We start from the raw sequence: 8,984 nt of genomic DNA, 5'->3' as shown, positions 1-8,984 counted from the left end.
TTTTTTCCCTTTGTCACCCTTGTTAGTCTATCTTTATAGACTTTGAGTGTGGAAGGTGACTTAGTCTTGGGGAAGACTAAGGCCGCGCAGTTTGAAGTAAGTTTGAGGTGAGCGGACTTCTTACTCCGTGACGGTGGTATCGAGCGAGTTCATATCGAGCTTGGTTGCTCTTGAAGGTGACAATGGCGGATCAGAGTGAGATCACCCTTGGTGTGGGTGTTGCTCCTACGGTTGTGGAGCATGAAGGCGGCAGGAGAAAAGGCCGAGGTAAGTCAAGGGATCCTAGCCAAGCAAGGGAGGACTTGGGAGACTTGGAGAAACGTCTCGCCAAGGTCGAATTGCACCTCGTGGATGGAGAGGAAAGGTCCGAGGAGATGGACACCCGCTTGATGGAGCTCGATGAGAGGATGGAAGAGCTTCGAGGGGACATGCAGGGTGCCTTGAACGCTGCATTCGACAAGCTGGCTAGTGAAGGTGAGTCCCTACGCCTTTCTCAAATGGGGGAAATTGCTGCCTTAAGGGATGAGAATAGGTCCCTAAAGGAACAGTTGGAATTGGCCATGGGGAAGTTGAAGGAAGTAGAGCAGCAAGTGTCTCTTGTTGCTATGGCTGTGGCACGTGGTGGAGTTGCCACTACTTCCGGGGCTAGCCTTGTCATCCCTTCGCGTGTGGAGGTTCCGAAGCCAAGTGTGTATGGTGGCGCTAGGAATGCGAAGGAGATTGACAACTTCTTGTGGAGCTTGGAGCAGTATTTTAGGGCGATTGGCATAACGGATGATGCCAGGAAGGTGGACCATGCGCCCTTGTATTTGGTGGATACTGCGATGGTTTGGTGGAGACGGAGGCACGGCGACATGGAGAAAGGGCTTTGCACCATTGCCTCATGGGATGAGTTCAGAGGAGCTCGAGGCAATTTTACGGAGAATGCAGCGCCTGAAGCAAGAGGCAGTTGGCGTCTATCACATAGGGAGTATTCGGGAGTATGTGAAGGAATTTATGGAGACTTTGTTGGAGATCCGGACTACCCGATCGGAAGCTCTCTTTGCCTTCTGATGGCTGCGGACTTGGGCCGAATGGAGATTGAGGCGTGGAGCACGAGATCTAGCTACCGCCATCTCCATTCTTTGAATCCCTCGTGGAGTTCGGAGGAGTGAAAGGAGGCGAACCAGTCCACGAAGGGCGGGAGGCGAGGAGGTGGGCCAAGGCAGGATGGAAGCTCCAAATCCCACCGGTAGAAGGAGGTGCATCCTAGGAGTCGGAGGAAGGCCGAGGTATGCAACGCCCTCCTCTTTCGTGCTTTCTTTGTGATGGACCCCAGAGCTCGAGAGTGTCAAAGAAGAGCAAGCTCTCGGCATTGGTCGAGAAAGGGAGGAGAGACCTTTCCAACCGGGAGGCGACCATGGGATCCTTGCGGTGAGTGCCACTGAAGGTCGGAGAAAGGGGAGTGAATGTGGAGAAGAGGCGACCTTTTGTCGGATCGAGGTGGGAGGACAAAAGGCTGCGGGCATTGTTGGACAGGGCATCCCACAACTTCAGACGGTGGAGGAAGCTAAGAGGTTGGGCATCCGTATGAGAAGGAGATGGGATGGTTGAAGCGATCAACTCCACACCCAACTTTGATACGGTGTGGCAGAGACACTAAAGTGCGCATTGGAGGCGGCATGGTACCTTAGACTTCTTTGTTGTCTCTATGGATGATTCTCCATGCATACTTGGGGTCGAGTTCGTGGACCGAGCTAAAGCGATCCCGATGTTATTCGCCAATAGCATGTGTATCACGGGGGGAGGTGGTACATGTGTGGTGCCGTTGTTGCGAGGGAAGGCGTCCAACACCCTTGCAACCATGCAGCTTGAGATGCAAGATCCTTCAGCTGCTCAGGGAGAGAAGCAGCATGGGAAAGGAGGTGGTACTCCGAAGAAGGATCGGAAGGAGTGTAAGAGGGGACACACTCCGAAGTTGCAGAAGGGCATCCACCAAGGAGAAGGTGGGTGTGCAAGGGAGATCACGATGCAGAAGTCCAAGGAGGAGTCTTGCCAGGCGGGAGGGTCAGGCGTCATCGCTCGAGGAAGAAGCGGCGGAAGTGCAAAGCCGGGAAGAGGCGGTGCACTTAGCCACGGGGGCGAGGGAGTGCTGCGGGAGCACGCAGAGAAGCCGAAGCAACAACTGCGGTGCATCTTGGGAGGCATGGGAGGAGGTCCAAGCAGCGAGGCGTCGTGCGGATTGAGTGGGAGAATGTCACCCCACAAATTTGGTCTCCGGAGAAGTCCAATTTTTTCGCGAGGTTGCCTCTGAGAGGAGGTTCGGTGGGTGTAAATCCTTGTGGGGTGAAGGAAAGTGCATTCTTGGGAGGCAATGTTTGCGAGTCGATTTTGGGGCAAGCAGGCCAGCAGACAGCGGGAGAGTTCTTAGAGGTGCGAGGCCAAAATGAGGTTAAGTGCGCCTCTGCACGCCAAAATGAGGTTGAGAAATTTGGAGGCGTCTTTGGCGCTTGCTTTGGGCAAGCCGGGCGATGGGAGGCCCAAAGCGAGGTTCACGGGCCGTCGGCGCTGCAGGCCCGTCGGGCGTGCGGGCAGCGTGGGAGCAGCGCGGGCAGACAAAGCGAAACGAGGTTCATCAGCGGGAAGCGGGCGCGAGAAAGCGGCGCGCGGGACGCGTCTGAAGCGAGTTCAAACGTGCGCGGAAAGGCCCAGCGCGGAGGCGGCAGCAGGCGAGTTCAAAGCGGCGAGAGCGCCAGGCGCGGGCAAGCGAGTTCAGCCGCCGAAGTTTCAGGAAGCGCTGGAGGCCTTGAGCGCGCGAGCAACGAGGTTGGAGCGTGAGCGGGCCCAGCTGGGCCTTGGCTGCCAGCCCAAGCGAGTTCACCGTGGCGGCCCGCCAAAGCGAGGTTCCGCGGAATTTTGCCAACCCGCCAATTTTGAATTTTGGCCAAAGGAGTTCCAACTCGGCATGAAGGCTATAAATAGGGGTTTTGGCCTTCATTTGGGCAACAAGAGTCTCCACATGCTCTCAAGCCATACCAAAGCTTCCAAGTGTATTTTTGTGTATTTAGCCCACTTTATTGCTCTCTTGTGAGCCTTAGGCTTGTAAAGTTATTTTCTTTGAGTAGTAAAGTTACTTTCCCTTTGCCAAGTTTGTTCCTTGTGTCTCACTCACTCTCTCACCATTTTTCCTTTGCTCCCGTTTTACCCGTGGCTTTCTTCGTGATGTTGCCCACTCCCCTGCGGAGCTGGGGGCGCGGCGATGCCCCTCCCTTTTGCAAGCGAGCCGGTGTGGCGTGCGTGCCCCTCGGTTGCACCCGCCGATTGGCGTGCCCGATGCCTCCCGATTGCTCCAAGCGGGCCGTGGCGATGCCAGTGCCTCCCGATTGCCCCAGCGGGCCGTGGCGATGCCAGTGCCTCCCGATTGCCCCGGCGGGCGTGGCGATGCCAGTGCCTCCCGATTGCTCCCGATTGGCGTGGCGATGCCAGTGCCTCCCGATTGCCCAAGCGGGCCGTGGCGATGCCAGTTCCTCGATTGCTCCCCGGCGGGCCGTGGCGATGCCAGATGCCTCCCGATTGCCCCAGCGGGCCGTGGCGATGCCAGTTCCTCGATTGCTCCCCAGGCGGGCCGTGGCGATGCCGGTGCCTCCCGATTGCCCCAAGCGGGCCGTGGCGATGCCAGTGCCTCGATTGCCCCAGCGGGCCGTGCGCTGCCGCGCCTCCCGGTGCTCTTGCGAGGCGTTGTTATTCACCATCTCATGCAAAATGAGGCTATAATTGTACGGGATGCGATTTTATTCCTTAGCTAATAGGCAAAAAGAGGTTACTTTGGCCCCTTTGCTATGGCCGATACACTAACATTTTTATTTTAGCGGGCTCGTCCCTAACATGCTTTTTGCTTATAATTTATGTTATTCTCTTCGTATACGTGATTGAAATATTACCCAAGATATTCCAGTCATTGGTGCCTTGCATCTACGCTTACCTTCATCATGTGGGGATGCTATCTATGGAGCGATTCTTGCGTTCTCACTATGACCCTAAGGTTTTGTGCTTCATGTTTTATGGAACAATTCCCTCATTGAGTATAAAGAGCACAAAATCTAATATTGTGCACATGACAACTCTTATATGATTTTTTCTCTACTTACCTTACATGCATATATGGCCAAATGTTATGCCCCTAAGCCAATTCTCCGTGCAAACTTTAAGAAAACCACCCAATGACAACTCAAATGGGTTTATAATATTTTCTGATGTTCCACAAAAATTTTGTTATTTTATGATTATTTTTTTATTTTTTATGAATTTATTTTTTTTTGGTTTTAAAAAAATAAAATAATATATCTACGGTGAATAAAAAAATTTCACAATTTTTGTGAGATTTTTTTACATTTTTCTAAACAACTCTGAAAAAAATCAGGTCAATATTCCAAAAATTGAATTTTTAGGGGGTGTGATGGCTCAGACATAGTCATGTTTCCTCTGCGGACTTCATTGTGTTCCTAATGCTCTTTAGGGGGTGTGGGTAGTCACCCCACACAGGCCAACAAGGCGGGCACAGGATGCCTCCAGGCCATATGTGGGCATCGGTTTAGCATGGAAATTAGCTTGTTAGCCCCCTCTCCACCTCTACCCGTCGGTTGGAAGTCGGAAAAAATCGGAAAAAATCCGTGCGTGGTGGGCGACGCCATGGCTCGGGCGTTCGCGACAATTGTGGGAAATGAATCGGTGGTTGAATCCTATATAAAAGTGTGTCGAATGGATGCTAGTGCATGGTGCGAGCATGGCATTTGCGTCTTTGTGCTTGTCTTGAAGCGTGCGGCGGACATGCGTTACCTTGGGCATGGGAGCCGGTTGGCCAGCGTTTGCAAACTAACTCCTTGGGCTGGACTCGAATCACGGCGATGAACCCGGTGCTATTGGGGCGATCTCCATGCTTGCGTGTGTCAATTGGATCTTTGGTGCAAGGTGTGGGCGTGGCATTTACGTGCTATTCTGTCTTTGGCGTCTTGTGGATAGCGATACTGCTGGGCATGGTGTGAGTTCTCGGTGGCATAGGCTTTTGAGGACTTTGGAGTGCAGTGGTAGGCCGAGCTTTATTGAGTCGATCTCCTTGCTCTCGAGGGTGTTAAGTGAAAGTCGGTACAAGGTGTGGGCATGGTGCTTACGTCTTTGTGCTTGTGTCGAGTGCGAGCGGACATGCAACGCCATCGGGCATGGGGTGAGCTCTGATGGGAAGGCTTGCGGGGAGTTGGGATGCTACATTACTCGGGGTCGTGGATGGGCGTCGAGTACATTGCGATCGTGCATTGCTCGGGTTGTGGGAATGGTGGCGGTGCTTCCGCAAGTGTTGAGGCATTACAAGTGTTGGGAGAGGCGTGGCGTTACGATGCGTGCTTGATCCTATCTTGCGGCGATGTCGAGGCATGAGTTGTGGCATTGAGTGGTAGCGCTTTCCTTCGATTGCGGTGGTGTGCATTGTTGCTTGCGTCGATGTGTCCCTTTGTGATCGTTGCCTTTGCTTAGGTTGAGGGCGAGCACGGTGCCTTTACTTTGCTGAAGTTGTGCGAATGTTGAGGTGAGGCGTGGCGTTTCATGCCACATGTGCTCGAGCGATGCATGAGCTCAGCGAGGCATGTGTTGAGAACATTATGCGGCGAGTTTCTTGGTGCGGTGATTACTGCATTACAAAGCCCCATTCTTTCCCTTCCGGTGCTTGCATTTGCTACTAAGGTTGCGGGGATGAGCACAGTGCGGATGTTTTGTTGAGCGGCGAGTGCTTGGTGAGAGTGCGGCGTTCGTGCTGTGCTCAATCCGATGTGCGGCTTCTTGAGGCAAGGCGAGAGCCTGTATGGGAATCCTCGTGGCGAGGTCAGCGCTACGTCGAGAATCGAGCGGGTCCCGTGTTGCTTGTATTTCCTTTGTTAACCGTCCCTCCTCGGATTTGTTTAGCGCCAAGCGGTGTGAGTAGCGGTTCCATTCGGCGTTTTGACTTCCCATCGTGCTTACGCTGCGTCGGGGGCAATTCGTTGGGTGGGATCAACGCTCAACGTGCGTGGCGGCGCATGGCGGTTGTTTGGTCGTTTGGGTTGGCGGCTCTTTGCTCGAGCATTGAGCTGGCTCGATCCCCTTGATTGTTGCGAGGCGGAATGTGCCTCGGTGACATGGTCGGTTCTGTGTTGCATACCCACAGCGGAATTGAAAGCTATGCTGTCCGTTTTCGCTGCGCCTTGTTTAGGAGTGCGAGGTGAACCCGTAGCGGCATCCGTGCTCCAAGCATGCCTCAGCGCTGCCGTGGCCACGGAATGTCGTGCTCTCGGATGCGGAATGTGATGCGGGCGGAGGGTGGCAACTCCTCCATCAGCCCAAGCGTCCAATCGGTATGAGCGACCGGCGTGCGCTGTCTCGAGGCCTCGGCTCGCGGGAGCTTCGTGCGAGCGGCAGCCGTCGCGAAGGAATGCTACGGTTGATCTGCGGTAGTCATATGCTTGTCTCAAAGATTAAGCCATGCATGTGTAAGTATGAACTAATTGATTTGTGAAGCTGCGAATGGCTCATTAAATCGATTATAGTTTGTTTGATGGTATACGCTACTCGGATAGCAGTAGTAATTCTAGAGCTATCGTGCAACAAACCCGACTTACGGAAGGGATGCATTTATTAGATAAAAGGTCGGCGGGCTCTGCGTTGCTCACGATGATTCATGATAACTCGGCGGATCGCTACGGCCATCGTGCGGCGGCGCATCATTCAAATTTACGCCCTATCAACTTTCGATGGTAGGATGAGGCCTACCATGGTGGTGGCGGGTGACGGAGAATTAGGGTTCGATTAGGAGAGGAGCACGAGAAGCGGCTACCACATCCAAGGAAAGCGGCGGTAGCGCAAATTACCCAATCGACACGGGAGGTAGTGACAATAAATAACAATACCGGGCTCTTGAGTGCAGTAATTGGAATAGTACAATCTAAATCCCTTAACGAGGATCCATTGGAGGGCAAATGCGGTGCGGCGGCGCGGTAATTCCAGCTCAATAGCGTATATTTAAGTTGTTGCGGTTAAAAAGCTCGTAGTTGGACCTTGGGTTGGGTCGGCCGGTCCGCCTCGCGGTGTGCACTGTCGGCTCGTCCCTTACTGCGGCGATGCGCTCTGGCCTTGGCGGAGTCGTGCCTCGTATGTTACTTTGAAGAAATTAGATTTCTCAAAGCAAGCCTACTATCTGGATAAATTAGAATTGGATATAATAATAGGATTTAGGTCCTATTGTGTTGGCCTTGGGATCGGAGTAATGATTAACGAGGGACGATCGGGGCATTCGTATTTCATAGTCGGTGAAATTCTTGGATTTATGAAGGCGAACAAGCTGCGAAAGCATTTGCCAAGGATGTTTTCATTAATCAAGAGCGAAAGTTGGGGGCTCGAAGGCGATCGGATACCGTCCTAGTCTCAACCATAAGCGATGCCGACCGAGGATCGGCGGATGTTGCTTTTAGGACTCATGGCACCTTATGAGAAATCAAAGTCTTTGGGTTAGGGAGTATGGTCATGGCTGAAACTTAAAGGAATTGTGGAAGGGCACCACGGAGTGGAGCTGCGGCTTAATTTGACTCAACACGGAAACTTACGAGTCGGACATAGTAAGGATTGTGGTGAGAGCTCTTTCTTGATTCTATGGGTGGTGGTGCATGGCGTTCTTAGTTGGTGGAAGCGATTTATGCAGTTAATTAGTTATGAGCGAGACCTCGGCCTGCTAACTAGCTATGCGGAGGTGACCCTCGCGGCGGCTTCTTAGAGGACTATGGCCTTTTAGGCCAAGGAAGTTTGAGGCAATAGCAGTGCAGTGATGCCCTTAGATGTTACGGGCGCCGCAGCGCTTCTGCGATGTATTCAGCGAGTCTATAGCCTTGGCGAAGCGGGCGGGTAATCTTTGAAATTTCATCGTGATGGGGATAGATCATTGCAATTGTTGGTCTTCAGCGAGGAATTCCTAGTAAGCGCGAGTCATCGGCTCGCGTTGACTACGTCCACGCCCTTTGTACACACCGCGTCGCTCCTACCGATTGAATGGTCGGTGAAGTGTTGGATCGCGGCGTGGGCGGTTCGCGCCGGCGGCGTCGCGAAGTCGCGAACCTTATCATTTAGAGGAAGGAGAAGTCGTAACAAGGTTTCGTAGGTGAACTGCGGAAGGATCATTGTCGAAACTGCTCCGCGAGCGACCCATGACAGCGTCCACAAGCAGCGGGGACGCGGGGCCTTCGGTCCCCGTCGCCCGAAAGGTCGAGGAAGCGGTGGGCCTCGCCCGCTCTCGCGGCCCTAACAATAACCCGGCGAAGCGCCAAGGAACATGAAGCGAAAAAGCGCTCCGTTCGGAACGCGTCGTCCTCTTCGAGAACCATAGCGACTCGGCAGCGGATATCTCGGCTCGCGCCGATGAAGAACGCGGCAAAATCGCGATGCTTGGTGTGAATTGCAGAATCCGCGAACCATCGAGTCTTTGAGCGCAAGTTGCGCGAAGCCATCCGTGAGAACGCGTCTGCACTGGGTGTCACGCATGGCCGTCGCCCCAACCCCTCGCCCGTGCGGTGCGAAGCGGATCTGGCCTCCGTGCGCTCCTCGCTCGCGGTTGGCCCAAAGCGAGTCCTCGGCGATGATCGCCACGCTATCGGTGGTTGAAAGACCCTCGGTGACCAGCGCGTGTCGCCACCGGGACCGAGACCCTGCGCGTCCCTGAGGAGCGCCTCGACCGCGACCCAGTCGGCGGGAACACCCGTGAGTTTAAGCATATCAATAAAGCGGAGGAAAAACTTACGATTCCCCTAGTAGCGGGCGAGCAGGAAGAGCCCGGCTTGAGAATCGGGCGCCCTCGGCGTCGGGTGTAATCTGGAGAAGCGTCCTCGTGGACGGGCCCAAGTCCCTGGAAGAAGCGCCGGAAGAGGTGAAAGTGAGCCGTCGTGCCGGACCTGTCGCACCACGGTATTGTCTGCGAGTCGGGTTGTTTGGGAATG

At 54.1% G+C, this 8,984-nt stretch overlaps 1 pseudogene; it reads left to right on the top strand.

Moving 5' to 3' along the window:
- Positions 1 to 8,376: 8,376 nt before the first annotated feature.
- Positions 8,377 to 8,527, top strand: LOC131177330 (5.8S ribosomal RNA; annotated as a pseudogene).
- The last annotated feature ends 457 nt before the right edge of the window (positions 8,528 to 8,984 follow it).

The sequence above is a fragment of the Hevea brasiliensis genome, unplaced genomic scaffold, assembly GCF_030052815.1.
Source record: "Hevea brasiliensis isolate MT/VB/25A 57/8 unplaced genomic scaffold, ASM3005281v1 Scaf403, whole genome shotgun sequence".
Lineage (NCBI taxonomy): Eukaryota > Viridiplantae > Streptophyta > Magnoliopsida > Malpighiales > Euphorbiaceae > Hevea > Hevea brasiliensis.
The sequence above is the reverse complement of the archived record's forward strand: the minus strand, read 5'-3'. Positions and strand labels throughout refer to the sequence as shown.